Raw genomic sequence first — 24,355 nt, forward strand, 5'->3', positions numbered from 1 at the left:
TCCTTGTCTACCTCTAAATTCTTTCCTCTGGTGACGGCTCCAGGGCAGCCAGGGCAGGAGGGGAGGAAGGGTGATGTCTCAGCCCCCCTGGGGTGTCTGATTCTGGGGCAGGCCTCTCTGGCCCCTGGTCTCTCCAGGCCAATAGTCGACTGTCTGACAGTGTTATGTTAACCGAGAGAATGGGACTAAGCCTGCTGTGGATGGATACAGAGGAGAATGTGCGTGTGTGTGTTTGTGTGTGCATGTACGTCGAGTTAGTGTGTGATTGTGTCTCTGTATGTTTGTCTCTGTGTGACGATATGTGTGTGTGTGTGTGTGTGTGTGTGTGTGTGTGTGTGTGTGTGTGTGTGTGTGTGTGTGTGTGTGTGTGTGTGTGTGTGTGTGTGTGTGTGTGTGTGTGTGTGTGTGTGTGTGTGTGTGTGTGTGTGTGTGTGTGTGTGTGTGTGTGTATGGCCAGCACAGGGAGAGTAACTAATATAGTCTGGAACTGGCAAGGTACTGTAGGTACTGTAGATATTGTAGGTACTGTAGATATTGTAGGTACTGTAGATACTGTAGGTAATGTAGATACTGTAGGTACTGTAGATATTGTAGATATTGTAGATACTGTAGGTACTGTAGATACTGTAGATACTGTAGGTATTGTAGATACTGTAGGTACTGTAGGTACTGGCTAGGTACTGTAGATACTGTAGATACTGTAGGTACTGTAGATACTGTAGGTACTGTAGATATTGTAGATACTGTAGGTACTGTAGGTACTGTAGATACTGTAGATATTGTAGATACTGTAGGTACTGTAGATATTGTAGGTACTGTAGATATTGTAGGTACTGTAGATACTGTAGATACTAGCAAGGTACTGTAGATATTGTAGGTACTGTAGATACTGTAGGTACTGTAGGTATTGTAGATACTGTAGATACTGTAGGTATTGTAGATACTGTAGGTACTGTAGGTACTGTAGATATTGTAGATACTAGCAAGGTACTGTAGATATTGTAGGTACTGTAGATACTGTAGGTACTGTAGATACTGTAGATACTGTAGGTATTGTAGATACTGTAGGTACTGTAGATACTGTAGGTACTGTAGGTACTGTAGATACTGTAGGTACTGTAGATACTGTAGGTACTGTAGGTACTGTAGATATTGTAGGTACTGTAGGTACTGTAGATATTGTAGGTACTGTAGATATTGTAGGTACTGTAGGTACTGTAGGTACTGTAGGTACTGTAGATATTGTAGGTACTGTAGGTATTGTAGATACTAGCAAGGAACTGTAGGTACTGTAGGTACTGTAGGTACTGTAGATACTAGCAAGGAACTGTAGGTACTGTAGATACTGTATGTACTGTAGGTACTGTAGGTATTGTAGATACTAGCAAGGAACTGTAGGTACTGTAGGTACTGTAGGTACTGTAGATACTGTAGATATTGTAGGTACTGTAGATATTGTAGGTACTGGCTAGGTACTGTAGATACTGTAGGTACTGTAGATATTGTAGATACTGTAGATACTGTAGATACTGTAGGTACTGGCTAGGTACTGTAGGTACTGTAGATACTGTAGGTACTGTAGGTACTGTAGGTATTGTAGATACTAGCAAGGTACTGTAGGTACTGTAGGTACTGTAGATACTGTAGGTACTGTAGGTACTGTAGATACTAGCAAGGTACTGTAGATACTGTAGGTACTGAGGGTACTGTAGGTACAGGCTAGGTACTGTAGATAATGTAGATACTAGCAAGGTACTGTAGATTCTGTAGATTCTGTAGGTACTGTAGGTATTGTAGATACTGTAGGTACTGTAGGTACTGTAGGTATTGTAGATACTGTAGGTACTCTAGGTATTGTAGATACTGTAGGTACTGTAGGTACTGTAGGTATTGTAGATACTGTAGGTACTGTAGGTATTGTAGATACTGTAGGTACTGTAGATACTGTAGGTACTGGCTAGGTACTGTAGGTATTGTAGATACTAGCAAGGTATTGTAGGTACTGTAGATATTGTAGATAATGTAGGTACTGTAGATACTGTAGCTGTAGTGGCTTCCTCTTTACCATAGCCACTGTCCTAGCCTGAAGCGGGGTTGTTTCGTACGCATACAGTCCACACTCAAGGTTTCCAAAAGGTTTCCAAAACATTCAATGAGATCCAGGGATATGGTGCAACAAAAAGGTTTATTCTTCTTATATCTAACAAAAAAAAATATTCTCCAATCAACTTAAAGCATAGATTACTTGATATGGAAAATATATAATATGACCTGTCTGTCTGTCTGTCTGTCTGTCTGTCTGTCTGTCTGTCTGTCTGTACGGTCAAAAACTATACCGCTCCCGTGTCTATCTAGGACTCCTCCCCCCGAAGGCCCAACTTCCTGCCTTTATCCTAACACACTTACCACAGTACAATGAATGGGCAAGAGGGGGGGGGTCCAAAAACTAAGTTGCACTAACAACAAATTAATACATCTAAATCACGTAAATATAAATCATAAAGGTACCTAATATTTCATCATATTCATTAATATTTAATATATTTACACAAATGTACATGGAGCTCTGTATGTTCTGTCTTCTTTACAAATATGTCCAAATCGGCTCTAAAATACCGGCCCCTAATTGTTGACTGTACTGAATGCACAACAATGACTTAATATTCAGACGTAGAGCCAATACACAAAACATTCTATACCAGAGCACTGTTACAGTTCATAGCTATACAGAAATATACAATGTCCCATATCGGAAAATATTCCATAGATCTCAGTCTGAGTTGAAGTGTTCAGGTGTTCAACTTCCAAAATGTCAAGAGTTTGACGTCCAAAAAATGTATGACTATGACATCAAAGAATGTAAGAGTACCACATCAGCGAATCAGACGTGCACGTGATTCAAAGATGGAGCACTGTGTCTGTATCTCACTCCGCCGCCTCCAGGAGCAGACAGAGTTTATTGATAGGTCTCTGTAAGATATTGGTCTCAGTCTTAACCATGACCTTTGGCCCCTTGCAAAGCCTCCACCACACGCCCCATTAGCCAAGAGTTCCTAGGGGCGGTGTTGTCGACGATGACAACAAGGTCACCAGGACTGAAGTTTCTCTTAGTTTTTGTTCCACTTGTTCCACTCCTACATAAGTGGAAGATACTCCCTGATCCATCTCTTCCAGAAGAGGTCAGTAATATATTGTACTTGCTTCCATCTCCTTTGTGAGTATAGATCTCCTCTCTGGAATAGTCCTGGTGGCAGGACTGGCTTTGCTTTCAGATGACGCAGATGGTTTGGAGTCAAGGGTTCTAGATCATTAGGGTCATTTGTTACAGTTGTGATTGGTCTGTCGTTCATAATCGCCTCAACTTCACACAAGGCTGTCTGCAAAGCCTCATCATCCAGTACTTGCTCTTTAAGGACTGAATAGAGGATATTTTTCACCAGTCGGATCAACCTTTCCCATACCCGCCCATGTTGGGCTCCAGAGGGAGGAATGAATGACCATGTCACTCCTTCCTTCAGTAATCCGTTTTGAAACTTGTTGTGATCCAGCTCTTTCAGAGCTTCTCCTAGCTCTCTGTGTGTTCCAACAAAGTTGATGCCATTTTCTGTTCTGATACTTGTTACTGGGCCCCTTCGACAGATGAACCTGCGCAGGGCATTGATGCAGGAATCAGTATCCAGATAACTAGAAACCTCTAGATGGACAGCTCGACTCACAAGGCAAGTAAAGATCACACCATACCGCTTCACATGAATGCGGCCTCGCTTCACCTCTATGGGGCCGAAGTAATCTATGCCCACATGGGTGAAAGCCGGCAAATCAGGTGACACCCGATCTTGTGGAAGGTCGGCCATCTTCTGTTCTCAAGCTCTAGCTTGCATCCGCCTGCAGAAGACACAGCTCTTAAGGATCTTCCTTACTAAGGAGTTGGCACTGGGTATCCAATATCGCTGGCGAAGTCTAGAAAGCATGTGACCTCTCCCAGAGTGGCCAACCTGCTCATGGATGTGGAGTAAGATCAGTCTGGAGATGTAGGAGTCTTTGGGCAGGATCATAGGATTCTTTAGTTCCGTAGGCATAGCAGCTTTGCTTAACTTTCCTCCCACCCTCAGAATGCCATTGTCAAAAATTGGATCAAGCTTACAGATTGAGTCGCTTCTCTTGGCACATTGTTTTCCTTTCACAACTAGTGCAATTTCTTGTTTAAAGTGCTGTCGTTGCTCAAATTCAATGATGACCTTTTCTGCTTCATCTAGGTCATCCACAGACAGACTTTCTTTTCCAAACGTCAGTTTGAACTTGTCAATTTGTTCCTTCAGTGAGTTTGTTAGACTCTGATCTGATCCTGGATCAGTTTGTGTGAGAACTTTCCTTTTCTGTCTTAACTGTAGAAGAAGTCTCTTCAGTTTCAGCATCCAGGCAACTGCTTTCTTCAAGCTGTTCCATGTTGAATAGTACTCAATCAGTTTCCTGGTCGGACTCTTTTCTTCCACACTTGTACTATTTACGATGATGTCTTTTCTCACCTCTGGATCATTCGGAGGGATGGAGCCAAGCTCCTCGGGGACTTTCGGCCATTGCATTTCTGGTTTCTCCAGGAATTCTGGTCCTTTGCGCCATCTCTTTGAGTTCAGGAAAGTTTCAACATGTAATCCTCTTGAGGAATCATCGGCTGGGTTGTGTTTGGAGTTAAAATACCTCCACTGCTTTTCTTTTGATAGGTCACGGATCATAGCAACCCTATTAGCCACAAAGGTATGGAATCTCTTGGTATTGTTGTGGATGTATTTTAGCACAGACTGACTGTCTGTCCAGAAAGTTGACTCCTCAAGTTCAATCTGGAGCTCCAACCTTAACATCCTGTCCACTCGCACCTCCAATGTTGCTGCGGCAAGTTCCAGTCTGGGGATCGTCATCTGCATGAGTGTAGTCACTCTTGATTTCCCCAGTATGAATGGGATGTGGACCTTTTCCATACCATTTGTGAACCTAAGGTAGCTTACCGTTCCATAACCTTGTTCACTTGCGTCACCGAAGTGATGCAGCTGTGCGGTCTTGACCTGACCAAAGTTCTCAGGCATCATACACCTGTCAATCTGGAATCTGGACAGCTGGTCCAGCTCTGAGAGCCATCTCTTCCATGAAATAGTGTTCTTTGGCGATGACTTCATCCCATCCACACTTTAGCTTGCAGAGCGCTTGGAGAATTTGCTTTGCCTTTAAAACGAATGGGGCGAGGAAACCTAATGGATCATAAATAGAGCTGACAGTTGAGAGAATAGCTCTTCTTGTAAGGGGTCTGTTCTTGACAGTGACTCGGAAGGTAAACGCATCACTTTCAATGGCCCATCGGATTCCAAGTGCTCTTTCAACAGGCAGCTTTTCTCTGTCCAGGTCCAGTTCTTTTATCTGCTTGGCCTTGTGTTCATCGGGGATAGAAGCCAGCACAGCGCGGCTGTTGCTGACCAACTTGGTCAATTTCAATCCACCCTGAGAGCGCACATCCCTGAGGTTTTTTGTGAGATCTATGGCTTGTTCTTCTGTGGCCACTGACTTGAGGCAGTCATCAACATAGAAGTTGGACTTGACTGTTTGAATCACCTCTTCATCGTACCTCTCACAGTTGTCTACTGCAGTCTTTCGCAGTGCAAAATTTGCACAACGTGGAGAGGATATAGCACTGAAAAGATGTACCGTTATTCTGTACTCCTCCAGTCTTTTGTTAGTATCACCGTCTGGCCACCATAGGAATCGCAGGAAGTCTAAGTCATCTTCATGGACACGTACTTGATGGAACATTCCTTTGATGTCTGCCGTCATGGCAACGTGCTCTTGCTGAAATCTTAGCAAGACTCCTATAAGCGTGTTTGCCAGGTCAGGGCCTTGAAGGAGTTCACTGTTGAGAGATGTGCCTTTATAGGATGATGAACGATCAAACACCACTCGTATTGTTACTTTGAACTTATGGTGAACACCATGGTGTGGTATGTACCATACCTTGCCTTTCTCTCTGAGGAGCTGTTCTTGTGGTACCTTCTTGGCGTAACCTTTTTTTATCATCTCTTCCATGAAGCCTTTGTACTCTGCAGCGTAACCTTTGTCCTTCTTGAACTTCCTGATAATATTTAGAGGCCGCTGCTTTACCATGTCACGATTGTTTGCAATCTTTCGTAAAGCCATCACCAAGATTGTCATAAGTTCTGCTGATGGATATGTGCATGGCTGTCAAAAAATTGGGGCAATCCACAAGAAAATGTACACTCTTTGAACCAGCGACCTAAGGATTGCTGCAATTAGCACCTACAGTCCTCCAGTCTACCAACTGTCCTATGGAAGATCAAAAAGTGAAAAATTCAGCGCTCTCAGGGAAAGATAATATGTTAGTAAAATGCAAGTCAAAGTGCACAGCTGTCAAAAAATTGGGGCAGAAAAAGTTATCCTCCTTTGAGAGAGTGTGAGCCAGTGACGTAAGGATTGTTGCAATATCATGAACACTCCGCCTCTGTACCAACTTTCATATGGAAGATCAACAAGTGAAGAATTCGGCGCTCTCAGGGAAAGATAATATGTTAGTCAAACGCAAGTCAATGTGCACGGCTGTCAAAAAATTGGGGCAATCCACAAGAAAATGTACACTCCCTTGTGCCGGATTTGAACCAGCGACCTAAGGATTGCTGTAATTAGCACCTAGGTTGAAGAGTATGTTGCACCGCAATCACCTAGATGGTCATAAGTTCTGCTGATGGATATGAGCCCTTTTAAAAGTTAAACTTCTTAGTTTGGCGGTTTCATGGAGATGCCAGGGATTGTAGCCAGGTCCTCATACATGCAAAGCATGCGCTCTTCTGCTGAACTACATCCCCTTAGAATGCAATTAGTTGCATTTGGGATAGAGAAAATGTGAGCCGAGGGTAAAGAATGCTGTTTAGGCCCGACACTGCTGAAGGTTTTTCCCTTTCCCTGGTGGTCTAGTGACAAGGATTTGGAGCTTTTGCTGTTGTGTCCCGTGTTTGATTCCCGGTCAGGGAAATAATTGCTTTTAGGGAATAACTTTGCAAACGTCGAAAAGTCAGCACAAATGCGGAAAAGGTTATCCTCCTTTGAGATAGTGTGAGCCAGTGACATAAGGATTGTTGCAATTTCACGTAGACTCCGCCGCTCTACCACCTGTCCTATGGAAGACCAACAAGTGAAGAATTCGGCGCTCTCAGGGAAAGATAATATGTTAGTCAATCGCAAGTCAAAGTTCACGGCTGTCAAAAAATTGGGGCAATCCACAAGAAAATGTACCCTCCTTTGAATCGGATTTGAACCAGCGACCTAAGGATTGCTGCACAGAGCACCTACCGTCATCCACTCTACCAACTGTCCTACGGAGAGCAAGAAATGAAGAATTTGGCGTTCTCAGGGAAAGATAATGTGTTAGTCAATCGCAAGTCAAAGTTCACGGCTGTCAAGAAATTGGGGCAATCCACAAGAAAATGTACACTCCTTTGAGCCGGATTTGAACCAGCGACCTAAGGATTGCTGTAATTAGCACCTACAGTCCTCCGCTCTACCAACTGAGCTATCAAAGGTCGATGAGTATGTCACAACGCCATCACCTAGATGGTCATAAGTTCTGCTGATGGATATGAGCCCTTTTAAAAGTTAACTTCTTAGTTTGGTGGTTTCATGGAGATGCCAGGGATTGAAGCCGGGTCCTCATACATGCTAAGCATGCGCACTTCTGCTGAGCTACATCCCCTTAGAATGCCAGTAGTAGCATTTGGGGATAGAGAAAATGTGAGCCGAGGGTAAAGAATGCTGTTTAGGCCCGACACTGCTGAAGGTTTTTCCCTTTCCCTGGTGGTCTAGTGACAAGGATTTGGAGCTTTTGCTGTTGTGTCCCGTGTTTGATTCCCGGTCAGGGAAATAATTGGTTTTAGGGAATTACTTTGCAAACGTCAAAAAGTCAGCACAAATGCGGAAAAGGTTATCCTCCTTTGAGATAGTGTGAGCCAGTGACATAAGGATTGTTGCAATTTCACGTAGACTCCGCCGCTCTACCACCTGTCCTATGGAAGACCAACAAGTGAAGAATTCGTCGCTCTCAGGGAAAGATAATATGTTAGTCAATCGCAAGTCAAAGTTCACGGCTGTCAAAAAATTGGGGCAATCCACAAGAAAATGTACACTCCTTTGAACCGGATTTGAACCAGCGACCTAAGGATTGCTGCACAGAGCACCTACCGTCATCCACTCTACCAACTGTCCTACGGAGAGCAAGAAATGAAGAATTTGGCGTTCTCAGGGAAAGATAATGTGTTAGTCAATCGCAAGTCAAAGTTCACGGCTGTCAAAAAATTGGGGCAATCCACAAGAAAAATTTCACTCCTTTGAGCCGGATTTGAACCAGCGACCTAAGGATTGCTGTAATTAGCACCTACAATGCTCCGCTCTACCAACTGAGCTATCAAAGGTCGATGAGTATGTCACAACGCCATCACCTAGATGGTCATAAGTTCTGCTGATGGATATGAGCCCTTTTAAAAGTTAACTTCTTAGTTTGGTGGTTTCATGGAGATGCCAGGGATTGAAGCCGGGTCCTCATACATGCAAAGCATGCGCACTTCTGCTGAGCTACATCCCCTGAGAATGCCAGTAGTTGCATTTGGGGATAGAGAAAATGTGAGCCGAGGGTAAAGAATGCTGTTTAGGCCCGACACTGCTGAAGGTTTTTCCCTTTCCCTGGTGGTCTAGTGACAAGGATTTGGAGCTTTTGCTGTTGTGTCCCGTGTTTGATTCCCGGTCAGGGAAATAATTGCTTTTAGGGAATAACTTTGCAAACGTCAAAAAGTCAGCACAAATGCGGAAAAGGTAATCCTCCTTTGAGATAGTGTGAGCCAGTGACATAAGGATTGTTGCAATTTCACGTACACTCCGCCGCTCTACCACCTGTCCTATGGAAGACCAACAAGTGAAGAATTCGGCGCTCTCAGGGAAAGATAATATGTTAGTCAATCGCAAGTCAAAGTTCACGGCTGTCAAGAAATTGGGGCAATCCACAAGAAAAGGTACACTCCTTTGAACCGGCGACTTAAGGATTGCTGCACAGAACACCTACAGTCATCCACTCTACCAAGTGTCCTACGGAGAGGAAGAAATGAAGAATTTCGCGTTCTCAGGGACAGATAATGTGTTAGTCAATCGTAAGTCAAAGTTCACGGCTGTCAAAAAATTGGGGCAATCCACAAGAAAATGTACACTCCTTTGAACCAGCGACATAAGGATTGCTAGACAGAGCACCTACCGTCATCCACTCTACCAACTGTCCTACGGAGAGCAAGAAATGAAGAATTAGGCGTTCTCAGGGAAAGATAATGTGTTAGTCAATCGCAAGTAGAAGTTCACGGCTGTCAAAAAATTGGGGCAATCCACAAGAAAATGTTCACTCCTTTGAGCCAGATTTGAACCATCGACCTAAGGATTGCTGCAATTAGCACCTACAGTCCTCCGCTCTACCAACTGAGCTATGAAAGGTCGATAAGTATATCACAACGCCATCACCTAGATGGTCATAAGTTCTGCTAATGGATATGAGCCCTTTTAAAAGTTAAACTTCTTAGTTTGGTGGTTTCATGGAGATGCCAGGGATTGAAGCCGGGTCCTCATACATGCAAAGCATGCGCACTTCTGCTGAGCTACATCCCCTTAGAATGCCAGTAGTTGCATTTGGGGATAGAGAAAATGTGAGCCGAGGGTAAAGAATGCTGTTTAGGCCCGACACTGCTGAAGGTTTTTCCCTCTCCCTGGTGGTCTAGTGACAAGGATTTGGAGCATTTGCTGTTGTGTCCCGTGTTTGATTCCCGGTCAGGGAAATAATTGCTTTTAGGGAATAACTTTGCAAACATCAGAAAGTCAGCACAAATGCGGAAAAGGTTATCCTCCTTTGAGATAGTGTGAGCCAGTGACATAAGGATTGTTGCAATTTCACAGAGACTCCGCCGCTCTACCACCTGTCCTATGGAAGACCAACAAGTGAAGAATTCGGCGCTCTCAGGGAAAGATAATATGTTAGTCAATCGCAAGTCAAAGTTCACGGCTGTCAAAAAATTGGGGCAATCCACAAGAAAATGTACACTCCTTTGAACCAGCGACATAAGGATTGCTAGACAGAGCACCTACAGTCCTCCGCTCTACCAACTGAGCTATCAAAGGTCGATGAGTATGTCACAACGCCATCACCTAGATGGTCATAAGTTCTGCTGATGGATATGAGCCCTTTTAAAAGTTAACTTCTTAGTTTGGTGGTTTCATGGAGATGCCAATGATTGAAGCCGGGTCCTCATACATGCAAAGCATGCGCACTTCTGCTGAGCTACATCCCCTTAGAATGCCAGTAGTTGCATTTGGGGATAGAGAAAATGTGAGCCGAGGGTAAAGAATGCTGTTTAGGCCCGACACTGCTGAAGGTTTTTCCCTTTCCCTGGTGGTCTAGTGACAAGGATTTGGAGCTTTTGCTGTTGTGTCCCGTGTTTGATTCCCAGTCAGGGAAATAATTGCTTTTAGGGAATAAATTTGCAAACGTCAAAAAGTCAGCACAAATGCGGAAAAGGTTATCCTCCTTTGAGATAGTGTGAGCCAGTGACATAAGGATTGTTGTAATTTCACGTACACTCCGCCGCTCTACCACCTGTCCTATGGAAGACCAACAAGTGAAGAATTCGGCGCTCTCAGGGAAAGATAATATGTTAGTCAATCGCAAGTCAAAGTTCACGGCTGTCAAAAAATTGGGGCAATCCACAAGAAAATGTACACTCCTTTGAACCGGATTTGAACCAGCGACCTAAGGATTGCTGCACAGAGCACCTACAGTAATCCACTCTACCAACTGTCCTACAGAGAGCAAGAAATGAAGAATTTGGCGTTCTCAGGGAAAGATAATGTGTTAGTCAATCGCAAGTCAAAGTTCACGGCTGTCAAAAAATTGGGGCAATCCACAAGAAAATGTACACTCCTTTGAACCAGCGACATAAGGATTGCTAGACAGAGCACCTACAGTCCTCCGCTCTACCAACTGAGCTATCAAAGGTCGATGAGTATGTCACAACGCCATCACCTAGATGGTCATAAGTTCTGCTGATGGATATGAGCCCTTTTAAAAGTTAACTTCTTAGTTTGGTGGTTTCATGGAGATGCCAGGGATTGAAGCCGGGTCCTCATACATGCAAAGCATGCGCACTTCTGCTGAGCTACATCCCCTTAGAATGCCAGTAGTTGCATTTGGGGATAGAGAAAATGTGAGCCGAGGGTAAAGAATGCTGTTTAGGCCCGACACTGCTGAAGGTTTTTCCCTTTCCCTGGTGGTCTAGTGACAAGGATTTGGAGCTTTTGTTGTTGTGTCCCGTGTTTGATTCCCGGTCAGGGAAATAATTGCTTTTAGGGAATAAATTTGCAAACGTCAAAAAGTCAGCACAAATGCGGAAAAGGTTATCCTCCTTTGAGATAGTGTGAGCCAGTGACATAAGGATTGTTGTAATTTCACGTACACTCCGCCGCTCTACCACCTGTCCTATGGAAGACCAACAAGTGAAGAATTCGGCGCTCTCAGGGAAAGATAATATGTTAGTCAATCGCAAGTCAAAGTTCACGGCTGTCAAAAAATTGGGGCAATCCACAAGAAAATGTACACTCCTTTGAACCGGATTTGAACCAGCGACCTAAGGATTGCTGCACAGAGCACCTACAGTAATCCACTCTACCAACTGTCCTACAGAGAGCAAGAAATGAAGAATTTGGCGTTCTCAGGGAAAGATAATGTGTTAGTCAATCGCAAGTCAAAGTTCACGGCTGTCAAAAAATTGGGGCAATCCACAAGAAAATGTACACTCCTTTGAACCAGCGACCTAAGGATTGCTGCACAGAGCACCTACCGTCATCCACTCTACCAACTGTCCTACGGAGAGCAAGAAATGAAGAATTTGGCGTTCTCAGGGAAAGATAATGTGTTAGTCAATCGCAAGTCAAAGTTCACGGCTGTCAAAAAATTGGGGCAATCCACAAGAAAAATTTCACTCCTTTGAGCCGGATTTGAACCAGCGACCTAAGGATTGCTGTAATTAGCACCTACAGTCCTCAGCTCTACCAACTGAGCTATCAAAGGTCGATGAGTATGTCACAACGCCATCACCTAGATGGTCATAAGTTCTGCTGATGGATATGAGCCCTTTTAAAAGTTAACTTCTTAGTTTGGTGGTTTCATGGAGATGCCAGGGATTGAAGCCAGGTCCTCATACATGCAAAGCATGCGCACTTCTGCTGAGCTACATCCCCTGAGAATGCCAGTAGTTGCATTTGGGGATAGAGAAAATGTGAGCCGAGGGTAAAGAATGCTGTTTAGGCCCGACACTGCTGAAGGTTTTTCCCTTTCCCTGGTGTTCTAGTGACAAGGATTTGGAGCTTTTGCTGTTGTGTCCCGTGTTTGATTCCCGGTCAGGGAAATAATTGCTTTTAGGGAATAAATTTGCAAACGTCAAAAAGTCAGCACAAATGCGGAAAAGGTTATCCTCCTTTGAGATAGTGTGAGCCAGTGACATAAGGATTGTTGCAATTTCACGTACACTCCGCCGCTCTACCACCTGTCCTATGGAAGACCAACAAGTGAAGAATTCGGCGCTCTCAGGGAAAGATAATATGTTAGTTAATCGCAAGTCAAAGTTCACGGCTGTCAAAAAATTGGGGCAATCCACAAGAAAATGTACACTCCTTTGAACCAGCGACCTAAGGATTGCTGCACAGAGCACCTACAGTCATCCACTCTATCACCTGTCCTACGGAGAGCAAGAAATGAAGAATTTGGCGTTCTCAGGGAAAGATAATGTGTTAGTCAATCGCAAGTCAAAGTTCACGGCTGTCAAAAAATTGGGGCAATCCACAAGAAAAATTTCACTCCTTTGAGCCGGATTTGAACCAGCGACCTAAGGATTGCTGTAATTAGCACCTACAGTCCTCCGCTCTACCAACTGAGCTATCAAAGGTCGATGAGTATGTCACAACGCCATCACCTAGATGGTCATAAGTTCTGCTGATGGATATGAGCCCTTTTAAAAGTTAACTTCTTAGTTTGGTGGTTTCATGGAGATGCCAGGGATTGAAGCCGGGTCCTCATACATGCAAAGCATGCGCACTTCTGCTGAGCTACATCCCCTGAGAATGCCAGTAGTTGCATTTGGGGATAGAGAAAATGTGAGCCGAGGGTAAAGAATGCTGTTTAGGCCCGACACTGCTGAAGGTTTTTCCCTTTCCCTGGTGGTCTAGTGACAAGGATTTGGAGCTTTTGGTGTTGTGTCCCGTGTTTGATTCCCGGTCAGGGAAATAATAGCTTTTAGGGAATAAATTTGCAAACGTCAAAAAGTCAGCACAAATGCGGAAAAGGTTATCCTCCTTTGAGATAGTGTGAGCCAGTGACATAAGGATTGTTGCAATTTCACGTACACTCCGCCGCTCTACCACCTGTCCTATGGAAGACCAACAAGTGAAGAATTCGGCGCTCTCAGGGAAAGATAATATGTTAGTTAATCGCAAGTCAAAGTTCACGGCTGTCAAAAAATTGGGGCAATCCACAAGAAAATGTACACTCCTTTGAACCAGCGACCTAAGGATTGCTGCACAGAGCACCTACCGTCATCCTCTCTACCAACTGTTCTACGGAGAGCAAGAAATGAAGAATTTGGCATTCTCAGGGAAAGATAATGTGTTAGTCAATTGCAAGTCAAAGTTCACGGCTGTCAAAAAATTGGGGCAATCCACAAGAAAAATTTCACTCCTTTGAGCCGGATTTGAACCAGCGACCTAAGGATTGCTGTAATTAGCACCTATAGTCCTCCGCTCTACCAACTGAGCTATCAAAGGTCGATGACTATGTCACAACGCCATCACCTAGATGGTCATAAGTTCTGCTGATGGATTTGAGCCCTTTTAAAAGTTAACTTCTTAGTTTGGTGGTTTCATGGAGATGCCAGGGATTGAAGCCGGGTCCTCATACATGCAAAGCATGCGCACTTCTGCTGAGCTACATCCCCTGAGAATGCCAGTAGTTGCATTTGGGGATAGAGAAAATGTGAGCCGAGGGTAAAGAATGCTGTTTAGGCCCGACACTGCTGAAGGTTTTTCCCTTTCCCTGGTGGTCTAGTGACAAGGATTTGGAGCTTTTGCTGTTGTGTCCCGTGTTTGATTCCCGGTCAGGGAAATAATTGCTTTTAGGGAATAACTTTGCAAACGTCAAAAAGTCAGCACAAATGCGGAAAAGGTTATCCTCCATTGAGATAGTGTGAGCCAGTGACATAAGGATTGTTGCAATTTCACGTACACTCCGCCGCTCTACCACCTGTCCTATGGAAGACCAACAAGTGAAGAATTCGGCGCTCTCAGGGAAAGATAATATGTTAGTCAATCGCAAGTCAAAGTTCACGGCTGTCAAAAAATTGGGGCAATCCACAAGAAAATGTACACTCCTTTGAACCAGCGACCTAAGGATTGCTGCACAGAGCACCTACCGTCATCCACTCTACCAACTGTCCTACGGAGAGCAAGAAATGAAGAATTTGGCGTTCTCAGGGAAAGATAATGTGTTAGTCAATCGCAAGTCAAAGTTCACGGCTGTCAAAAAATTGGGGCAATCCACAAGAAAAATTTCACTCCTTTGAGACGGATTTGAACCAGCGACCTAAGGATTGCTGTAATTAGCACCTACAGTCCTCAGCTCTACCAACTGAGCTATCAAAGGTCGATGTGTATGTCACAACGCCATCAACTAGATGGTCATAAGTTCTGCTGATGGATATGAGCCCTTTTAAAAGTTAACTTCTTAGTTTGGTGGTTTCATGGAGATGCCAGGGATTGAAGCCGGGTCCTCATACATGCAAAGCATGCGCACTTCTGCTGAGCTACATCCCCTGAGAATGCCAGTAGTTGCATTTGGGGATAGAGAAAATGTGAGCCGAGGGTAAAGAATGCTGTTTAGGCCCGACACTGCTGAAGATTTTTCCCTTTCCCTGGTGGTCTAGTGACAAGGATTTGGAGCTTTTGCTGTTGTGTCCCGTGTTTGATTCCCGGTCAGGGAAATAATTGCTTTTAGGGAATAACTTTGCAAACGTCAAAAAGTCAGCACAAATGCGGAAAAGGTTATCCTCCTTTGAGATAGTGTGAGCCAGTGACATAAGGATTGTTGCAATTTCACGTACACTCCGCCGCTCTACCACCTGTCCTATGGAAGACCAACAAGTGAAGAATTTGGCGTTCTCAGGGAAAGATAATGTGTTAGTCAATCGCAAGTCAAAGTTCACGGCTGTCAAAAAATTGGGGCAATCCACAAGAAAAATTTCACTCCTTTGAGCCGGATTTGAACCAGCGACCTAAGGATTGCTGTAATTAGCTCCTACAGTCCTCCGCTCTACCAACTGAGCTATCAAAGGTCGATGACTATGTCACAACGCCATCACCTAGATGGTCATAAGTTCTGCTAATGGATATGAGCCCTTTTAAAAGTTAAACTTCTTAGTTTGGTGGTTTCATGGAGATGCCAGGGATTGAAGCCGGGTCCTCATACATGCAAAGCATGCGCACTTCTGCTGAGCTACATCCCCTTAGAATGCCAGTAGTTGCATTTGGGGATAGAGAAAATGTGAGCCGAGGTTAAAGAATGCTGTTTAGGCCCGACACTGCTGAAGGTTTTTCCCTCTCCCTGGTGGTCTAGTGACAAGGATTTGGAGCATTTGCTGTTGTGTCCCGTGTTTGATTCCCGGTCAGGGAAATAATTGCTTTTAGGGAATAACTTTGCAAACATCAGAAAGTCAGCACAAATGCGGAAAAGGTTATCCTCCTTTGAGATAGTTTGAGCCAGTGACATAAGGATTGTTGCAATTTCACGTAGACTCCACCGCTCTACCACCTGTCCTATGGAAGACCAACAAGTGAAGAATTCGGCGCTCTCAGGGAAAGATAATATGTTAGTCAATCGCAAGTCAAAGTTCACGGCTGTCAAAAAATTGGGGCAATCCACAAGAGAATGTACACTCCTTTGAACCGGATTTGAACCAGCGACCTAAGGATTGCTGCACAGAGCACCTACCGTCATCCACTCTACCAACTGTCCTACGGAGAGCAAGAAATGAAGAATTTGGCGTTCTCAGGGAAAGATAATGTGTTAGTCAATCGCAAGTCAAAGTTCACGGCTGTCAAAAAATTGGGGCAATCCACAAGAAAAATTTCACTCCTTTGAGCCGGATTTGAACCAGCGACCTAAGGATTGCTGTAATTAGCACCTACAGTCCTCCGCTCAACCAACTGTGCTATCAAAGGTCGATGAGTATGTCACAACGCCATCACCTAGATGGTCATAAGTTCTGACCAACTGTGCTATCAAAGGTCGATGAGTATGTCACAACGCCATCACCTAGATGGTCATAAGTTCTGCTGATGGATATGAGCCCTTTTAAAAGTTAACTTCTTAGTTTGGTGGTTTCATGGAGATGCCAGGGATTGAAGCCGGGTCCTCATACATGCAAAGCATGCGCACTTCTGCTGAGCTACATCCCCTGAGAATGCCAGTAGTTGCATTTGGGGATAGAGAAAATGTGAGCCGAGGGTAAAGAATGCTGTTTAGTCCCGACACTGCTGAAGGTTTTTCCCTTTCCCTGGTGGTCTAGTGACAAGGATTTGGAGCTTTTGCTGTTGTGTCCCGTGTTTGATTCCCGGTCAGGGAAATAATTGCTTTTAGGGAATAAATTTGCAAACGTCAAAAAGTCAGCACAAATGCGGAAAAGGTTATCCTCCTTTGAGATAGTGTGAGCCAGTGACATAAGGATTGTTGCAATTTCACGTACACTCCGCCGCTCTACCACCTGTCCTATGGAAGACCAACAAGTGAAGAATTCGGCGCTCTCAGGGAAAGATAATATGTTAGTCAATCGCAAGTCAAAGTTCACGGCTGTCAAAAAATTGGGGCAATCCACAAGAAAATGTACACTCCTTTGAACCAGCGACCTAAGGATTGCTGCACAGAGCACCTACCGTCATCCTCTCTACCAACTGTTCTACGGAGAGCAAGAAATGAAGAATTTGGCGTTCTCAGGGAAAGATAATGTGTTAGTCAATTGCAAGTCAAAGTTCACGGCTGTCAAAAAATTGGGGCAATCCACAAGAAAAATTTCACTCCTTTGAGCCGGATTTGAACCAGCGACCTAAGGATTGCTGTAATTAGCACCTACAGTCCTCCGCTCTACCAACTGAGCTATCAAAGGTCGATGACTATGTCACAACGCCATCACCTAGATGGTCATAAGTTCTGCTGATGGATATGAGCCCTTTTAAAAGTTAACTTCTTAGTTTGGTGGTTTCATGGAGATGCCAGGGATTGAAGCCGGGTCCTCATACATGCAAAGCATGCGCACTTCTGCTGAGCTACATCCCCTGAGAATGCCAGTAGTTGCATTTGGGGATAGAGAAAATGTGAGCCGAGGGTAAAGAATGCTGTTTAGGCCCGACACTGCTGAAGGTTTTTCCCTTTCCGTGGTGGTCTAGTGACAAGGATTTGGAGCTTTTGCTGTTGTGTCCCGTGTTTGATTCCCGGTCAGGGAAATAATTGCTTTTAGGGAATAACTTTGCAAACGTCAAAAAGTCAGCACAAATGCGGAAAAGGTTATCCTCCATTGAGATAGTGTGAGCCAGTGACATAAGGATTGTTGCAATTTCACGTACACTCCGCCGCTCTACCACCTGTCCTATGGAAGACCAACAAGTGAAGAATTCGGCGCTCTCAGGGAAAGATAATATGTTAGTCAATCGCAAGTCAAAGTTCACGGCTGTCAAAAAATTGGGGCAATCCACAAGAAAATGTACACTCCTTTGAACCAGCGACCTAAGGATTGCTGCACAGAGCACCTACCGTCATCCACTCTACCAACTGTCCTACGGAGAGCAAGAAATGAAGAATTTGGCGTTCTCAGGGAAAGATAATGTGTTAGTCAATCGCAAGTCAAAGTTCACGGCTGTCAAAAAATTGGGGCAATCCACAAGAAAAATTTCACTCCTTTGAGCCGGATTTGAACCAGCGACCTAAGGATTGCTGTAATTAGCACCTACAGTCCTCCGCTCTACCAACTGAGCTATCTAAGGTCGATGAGTATGTCACAACGCCATCACCTAGATGGTCATAAGTTCTGCTGATGGATATGAGCCCTTTTAAAAGTTAACTTCTTAGTTTGGTGGTTTCATGGAGATGCCAGGGATTGAAGCCGGGTCCTCATACATGCAAAGCATGCGCACTTCTGCTGAGCTACATCCCCTGAGAATGCCAGTAGTTGCATTTGGGGATAGAGAAAATGTGAGCCGAGGGTAAAGAATGCTGTTTAGGCCCGACACTGCTGAAGATTTTTCCCTTTCCCTGGTGGTCTAGTGACAAGGATTTGGAGCTTTTGCTGTTGTGTCCCGTGTTTGATTCCCGGTCAGGGAAATAATTGCTTTTAGGGAATAACTTTGCAAACGTCAAAAAGTCAGCACAAATGCGGAAAAGGTTATCCTCCTTTGAGATAGTGTGAGCCAGTGACATAAGGATTGTTGCAATTTCACGTACACTCCGCCGCTCTACCACCTGTCCTATGGAAGACCAACAAGTGAAGAATTTGGCGTTCTCAGGGACAGATAATGTGTTAGTCAATCGCAAGTCAAAGTTCACGGCTGTCAAAAAATTGGGGCAATCCACAAGAAAAATTTCACTCCTTTGAGCCAGATTTGAACCAGCGACCTAAGGATTGCTGTAATTAGCACCTACAGTCCTCCGCTCTACCAACTGTGCTATCAAAGGTCGATGAGTATGTCACAACGCCATCACCTAGATGGTCATAAGTTCTGCTGATGGATATGAGCCCTTTTAAAAGTTAACTTCTTAGTTTGGTGGTTTCATGGAGATGCCAGGGATTGAAGCCGGGTCCTCATACATGCAAAGCATGCGCACTTCTGCTGAGCTACATCCCCTGAGAATGCCAGTAGTTGCATTTGGGGATAGAGAAAATGTGAGCCGAGGGTAAAGAATGCTGTTTAGGCCCGACACTGCTGAAGGTTTTTCCCTTTCCCTGTTGGTCTAGTGACAAGGATTTGGAGCTTTTGCTGTTGTGTCCCGTGTTTGATTCCCGGTCAGGGAAATAATTGCTTTTAGGGAATAACTTTGCAAACGTCAAAAAGTCAGCACAAATGCGGAAAAGGTTATCCTCCTTTGAGATAGTGTGAGCCAGTGACATAAGGATTGTTGCAATTTCACGTACACTCCGCCGCTCTACCACCTGTCCTATGGAAGACCAACAAGTGAAGAATTCGGCGTTCTCAGGGAAAGATAATGTGTTAGTCAATCGCAAGTCAAAGTTCACGGCTGTCAAAAAATTGGGGCAATCCACAAGAAAATGTACACTCCTTTGAACCAGCGACCTAAGGATTGCTGCACAGAGCACCTACCGTCATCCACTCTACCAACTGTCCTACGGAGAGCAAGAAATGAAGAATTAGGCGTTCTCAGGGAAAGATAATGTGTTAGTCAATCGCAAGTAGAAGTTCACGGCTGTCAAAAAATTGGGGCAATCCACAAGAAAATGTTCACTCCTTTGAGCCAGATTTGAACCATCGACCTAAGGATTGCTGCAATTAGCACCTACAGTCCTCCGCTCTACCAACTGAGCTATGAAAGGTCGATAAGTATATCACAACGCCATCACCTAGATGGTCATAAGTTCTGCTAATGGATATGAGCCCTTTTAAAAGTTAAACTTCTTAGTTTGGTGGTTTCATGGAGATGCCAGGGATTGAAGCCGGGTCCTCATACATGCAAAGCATGCGCACTTCTGCTGAGCTACATCCCCTTAGAATGCCAGTAGTTGCATTTGGGGATAGAGAAAATGTGAGCCGAGGGTAAAGAATGCTGTTTAGGCCCGACACTGCTGAAGGTTTTTCCCTCTCCCTGGTGGTCTAGTGACAAGGATTTGGAGCATTTGCTGTTGTGTCCCGTGTTTGATTCCCGGTCAGGGAAATAATTGCTTTTAGGGAATAACTTTGCAAACATCAGAAAGTCAGCACAAATGCGGAAAAGGTTATCCTCCTTTGAGATAGTGTGAGCCAGTGACATAAGGATTGTTGCAATTTCACAGAGACTCCGCCGCTCTACCACCTGTCCTATGGAAGACCAACAAGTGAAGAATTCGGCGCTCTCAGGGAAAGATAATATGTTAGTCAATCGCAAGTCAAAGTTCACGGCTGTCAAAAAATTGGGGCAATCCACAAGAAAATGTACACTCCTTTGAACCGGATTTGAACCAGCGACCTAAGGATTGCTGCACAGAGCACCTACCGTCATCCACTCTACCAACTGTCCTACGGAGAGCAAGAAATGAAGAATTTGGCGTTCTCAGGGAAAGATAATGTGTTAGTCAATCGCAAGTCAAAGTTCACGGCTGTCAAAAAATTGGGGCAATCCACAAGAAAATGTTCACTCCTTTGAGCCAGATTTGAACCATCGACCTAAGGATTGCTGTAATTAGCACCTACAGTCCTCCGCTCTACCAACTGTGCTATCAAAGGTCGATGAGTATGTCACAACGCCATCACCTAGATGGTCATAAGTTCTGCTAATGGATATGAGCCCTTTTAAAAGTTAAACTTCTTAGTTTGGTGGTTTCATGGAGATGCCAGGGATTGAAGCCGGGTCCTCATACATGCAAAGCATGCGCACTTCTGCTGAGCTACATCCCCTTAGAATGCCAGTAGTTGCATTTGGGGATAGAGAAAATGTGAGCCGAGGGTAAAGAATGCTGTTTAGGCCCGACACTGCTGAAGGTTTTTCCCTCTCCCTGGTGGTCTAGTGACAAGGATTTGGAGCATTTGCTGTTGTGTCCCGTGTTTGATTCCCGGTCAGGGAAATAATTGCTTTTAGGGAATAACTTTGCAAACATCAGAAAGTCAGCACAAATGCGGAAAAGGTTATCCTCCTTTGAGATAGTTTGAGCCAGTGACATAAGGATTGTTGCAATTTCACGTAGACTCCGCCGCTCTACCACCTGTCCTATGGAAGACCAACAAGTGAAGAATTCGGCGCTCTCAGGGAAAGATAATATGTTAGTCAATCGCAAGTCAAAGTTCACGGCTGTCAAAAAATTGGGGCAATCCACAAGAAAATGTACACTCCTTTGAACCAGCGACATAAGGATTGCTAGACAGAGCACCTACAGTCCTCCGCTCTACCAACTGAGCTATCAAAGGTCGATGAGTATGTCACAACGCCATCACCTAGATGGTCATAAGTTCTGCTGATGGATATGAGCCCTTTTAAAAGTTAACTTCTTAGTTTGGTGGTTTCATGGAGATGCCAGGGATTGAAGCCGGGTCCTCATACATGCAAAGCATGCGCACTTCTGCTGAGCTACATCCCCTTAGAATGCCAGTAGTTGCATTTGGGGATAGAGAAAATGTGAGCCGAGGGTAAAGAATGCTGTTTAGGCCCGACACTGCTGAAGGTTTTTCCCTTTCCCTGGTGGTCTAGTGACAAGGATTTGGAGCTTTTGCTGTTGTGTCCCGTGTTTGATTCCCAGTCAGGGAAATAATTGCTTTTAGGGAATAAATTTGCAAACGTCAAAAAGTCAGCACAAATGCGGAAAAGGTTATCCTCCTTTGAGATAGTGTGAGCCAGTGACATAAGGATTGTTGTAATTTCACGTACACTCCGCCGCTCTACCACCTGTCCTATGGAAGACCAACAAGTGAAGAATTCGGCGCTCTCAGGGAAAGATAATATGTTAGTCAATCGCAAGTCAAAGTTCACGGCTGTCAAAAAATTGGGGCAATCCACAAGAAAATGTACACTCCTTTGAACCGGATTTGAACCAGCGACCTAAGGATTGCTGCACAGAGCACCTACAGTAATCCACTCTACCAACTGTCCTACAGAGAGCAAGAAATGAAGAATTTGGCGTTCTCAGGGAAAGATAATGTGTTAGTCAATCGCAAGTCAAAGTTCACGGCTGTCAAAAAATTGGGGCAATCCACAAGAAAATGTACACTCCTTTGAACCAGCAACATAAGGATTGCTAGACAGAGCACCTACAGTCCTCCGCTCTACCAACTGAGCTATCAAAGGTCGATGAGTATGTCACAACGCCATCACCTAGATGGTCATAAGTTCTGCTGATGGATATGAGCCCTTTTAAAAGTTAACTTCTTAGTTTGGTGGTTTCATGGAGATGCCAGGGATTGAAGCCGGGTCCTCATACATGCAAAGCATGCGCACTTCTGCTGAGCTACATCCCCTGAGAATGCCAGTAGTTGCATTTGGGGATAGAGAAAATGTGAGCCGAGGGTAAAGAATGCTGTTTAGGCCCGACACTGCTGAAGGTTTTTCCCTTTCCCTGGTGGTCTAGTGACAAGGATTTGGAGCTTTTGCTGTTGTGTCCCGTGTTTGATTCCCGGTCAGGGAAATAATTGCTTTTAGGGAATAACTTTGCAAACGTCAAAAAGTCAGCACAAATGCGGAAAAGGTTATCCTCCATTGAGATAGTGTGAGCCAGTGACATAAGGATTGTTGCAATTTCACGTACACTCCGCCGCTCTACCACCTGTCCTATGGAAGACCAACAAGTGAAGAATTCGGCGCTCTCAGGGAAAGATAATATGTTAGTCAATCGCAAGTCAAAGTTCACGGCTGTCAAAAAATTGGGGCAATCCACAAGAAAATGTACACTCCTTTGAACCAGCGACCTAAGGATTGCTGCACAGAGCACCTACCGTCATCCACTCTACCAACTGTCCTACGGAGAGCAAGAAATGAAGAATTTGGCGTTCTCAGGGAAAGATAATGTGTTAGTCAATCGCAAGTCAAAGTTCACGGCTGTCAAAAAATTGGGGCAATCCACAAGAAAAATTTCACTCCTTTCAGCCGGATTTGAACCAGCGACCTAAGGATTGCTGTAATTAGCACCTACAGTCCTCCGCTCTACCAACTGAGCTATCTAAGGTCGATGAGTATGTCACAACGCCATCACCTAGATGGTCATAAGTTCTGCTGATGGATATGAGCCCTTTTAAAAGTTAACTTCTTAGTTTGGTGGTTTCATGGAGATGCCAGGGATTGAAGCCGGGTCCTCATACATGCAAAGCATGCGCACTTCTGCTGAGCTACATCCCCTGAGAATGCCAGTAGTTGCATTTGGGGATAGAGAAAATGTGAGCCGAGGGTAAAGAATGCTGTTTAGGCCCGACACTGCTGAAGGTTTTTCCCTTTCCCTGGTGGTCTAGTGACAAGGATTTGGAGCTTTTGCTGTTGTGTCCCGTGTTTGATTCCCGGTCAGGGAAATAATTGCTTTTAGGGAATAACTTTGCAAACGTCAAAAAGTCAGCACAAATGCGGAAAAGGTTATCCTCCTTTGAGATAGTGTGAGCCAGTGACATAAGGATTGTTGCAATTTCACGTACACTCCGCCGCTCTACCACCTGTCCTATGGAAGACCAACAAGTGAAGAATTTGGCGTTCTCAGGGACAGATAATGTGTTAGTCAATCGCAAGTCAAAGTTCACGGCTGTCAAAAAATTGGGGCAATCCACAAGAAAAATTTCACTCCTTTGAGCCAGATTTGAACCAGCGACCTAAGGATTGCTGTAATTAGCACCTACAGTCCTCCGCTCTACCAACTGTGCTATCAAAGGTCGATGAGTATGTCACAACGCCATCACCTAGATGGTCATAAGTTCTGCTGATGGATATGAGCCCTTTTAAAAGTTAACTTCTTAGTTTGGTGGTTTCATGGAGATGCCAGGGATTGAAGCCGGGTCCTCATACATGCAAAGCATGCGCACTTCTGCTGAGCTACATCCCCTGAGAATGCCAGTAGTTGCATTTGGGGATAGAGAAAATGTGAGCCGAGGGTAAAGAATGCTGTTTAGGCCCGACACTGCTGAAGGTTTTTCCCTTTCCCTGGTGGTCTAGTGACAAGGATTTGGAGCTTTTGCTGTTGTGTCCCGTGTTTGATTCCCGGTCAGGGAAATAATTGCTTTTAGGGAATAACTTTGCAAACGTCAAAAAGTCAGCACAAATGCGGAAAAGGTTATCCTCCTTTGAGATAGTGTGAGCCAGTGACATAAGGATTGTTGCAATTTCACGTACACTCCGCCGCTCTACCACCTGTCCTATGGAAGACCAACAAGTGAAGAATTCGGCGTTCTCAGGGAAAGATAATGTGTTAGTCAATCGCAAGTCAAAGTTCACGGCTGTCAAAAAATTGGGGCAATCCACAAGAAAATGTACACTCCTTTGAACCAGCGACCTAAGGATTGCTGCACAGAG

The 24,355-nt window shown here is 44.5% G+C and overlaps 7 non-coding genes across 7 annotated transcripts; all 7 read right to left on the reverse strand.

Annotated features, from left to right (window-relative positions):
- Positions 1-7,489: 7,489 nt before the first annotated feature.
- On the reverse strand, positions 7,490-7,577 carry trnay-gua (transfer RNA tyrosine (anticodon GUA)). The gene is given in 2 exon segments: positions 7,490-7,525; positions 7,541-7,577. It is a non-coding gene; the product is annotated as a tRNA-Tyr (tRNA).
- Positions 7,578-12,057: 4,480 nt separating this feature from the next.
- On the reverse strand, positions 12,058-12,145 carry trnay-gua (transfer RNA tyrosine (anticodon GUA)). The gene is given in 2 exon segments: positions 12,058-12,093; positions 12,109-12,145. It is a non-coding gene; the product is annotated as a tRNA-Tyr (tRNA).
- A 786-nt stretch (positions 12,146-12,931) lies between these two features.
- Positions 12,932-13,019, reverse strand: trnay-gua (transfer RNA tyrosine (anticodon GUA)). The gene is given in 2 exon segments: positions 12,932-12,967; positions 12,983-13,019. It is a non-coding gene; the product is annotated as a tRNA-Tyr (tRNA).
- Positions 13,020-13,805: 786 nt separating this feature from the next.
- On the reverse strand, positions 13,806-13,893 carry trnay-gua (transfer RNA tyrosine (anticodon GUA)). Its single transcript is given in 2 exon segments — positions 13,806-13,841; positions 13,857-13,893. It is a non-coding gene; the product is annotated as a tRNA-Tyr (tRNA).
- Positions 13,894-15,367: 1,474 nt separating this feature from the next.
- On the reverse strand, positions 15,368-15,455 carry trnay-gua (transfer RNA tyrosine (anticodon GUA)). The gene is given in 2 exon segments: positions 15,368-15,403; positions 15,419-15,455. It is a non-coding gene; the product is annotated as a tRNA-Tyr (tRNA).
- Positions 15,456-17,194: 1,739 nt separating this feature from the next.
- On the reverse strand, positions 17,195-17,282 carry trnay-gua (transfer RNA tyrosine (anticodon GUA)). Its single transcript is given in 2 exon segments — positions 17,195-17,230; positions 17,246-17,282. It is a non-coding gene; the product is annotated as a tRNA-Tyr (tRNA).
- A 786-nt stretch (positions 17,283-18,068) lies between these two features.
- Positions 18,069-18,156, reverse strand: trnay-gua (transfer RNA tyrosine (anticodon GUA)). The gene is given in 2 exon segments: positions 18,069-18,104; positions 18,120-18,156. It is a non-coding gene; the product is annotated as a tRNA-Tyr (tRNA).
- Between the last annotated feature and the right edge of the window lie 6,199 nt (positions 18,157-24,355).

Source organism: Salmo salar, chromosome 27, assembly GCF_965601325.2.
Source record: "Salmo salar chromosome 27, fSalSal1, whole genome shotgun sequence".
Taxonomy (NCBI): domain Eukaryota; kingdom Metazoa; phylum Chordata; class Actinopteri; order Salmoniformes; family Salmonidae; genus Salmo; species Salmo salar.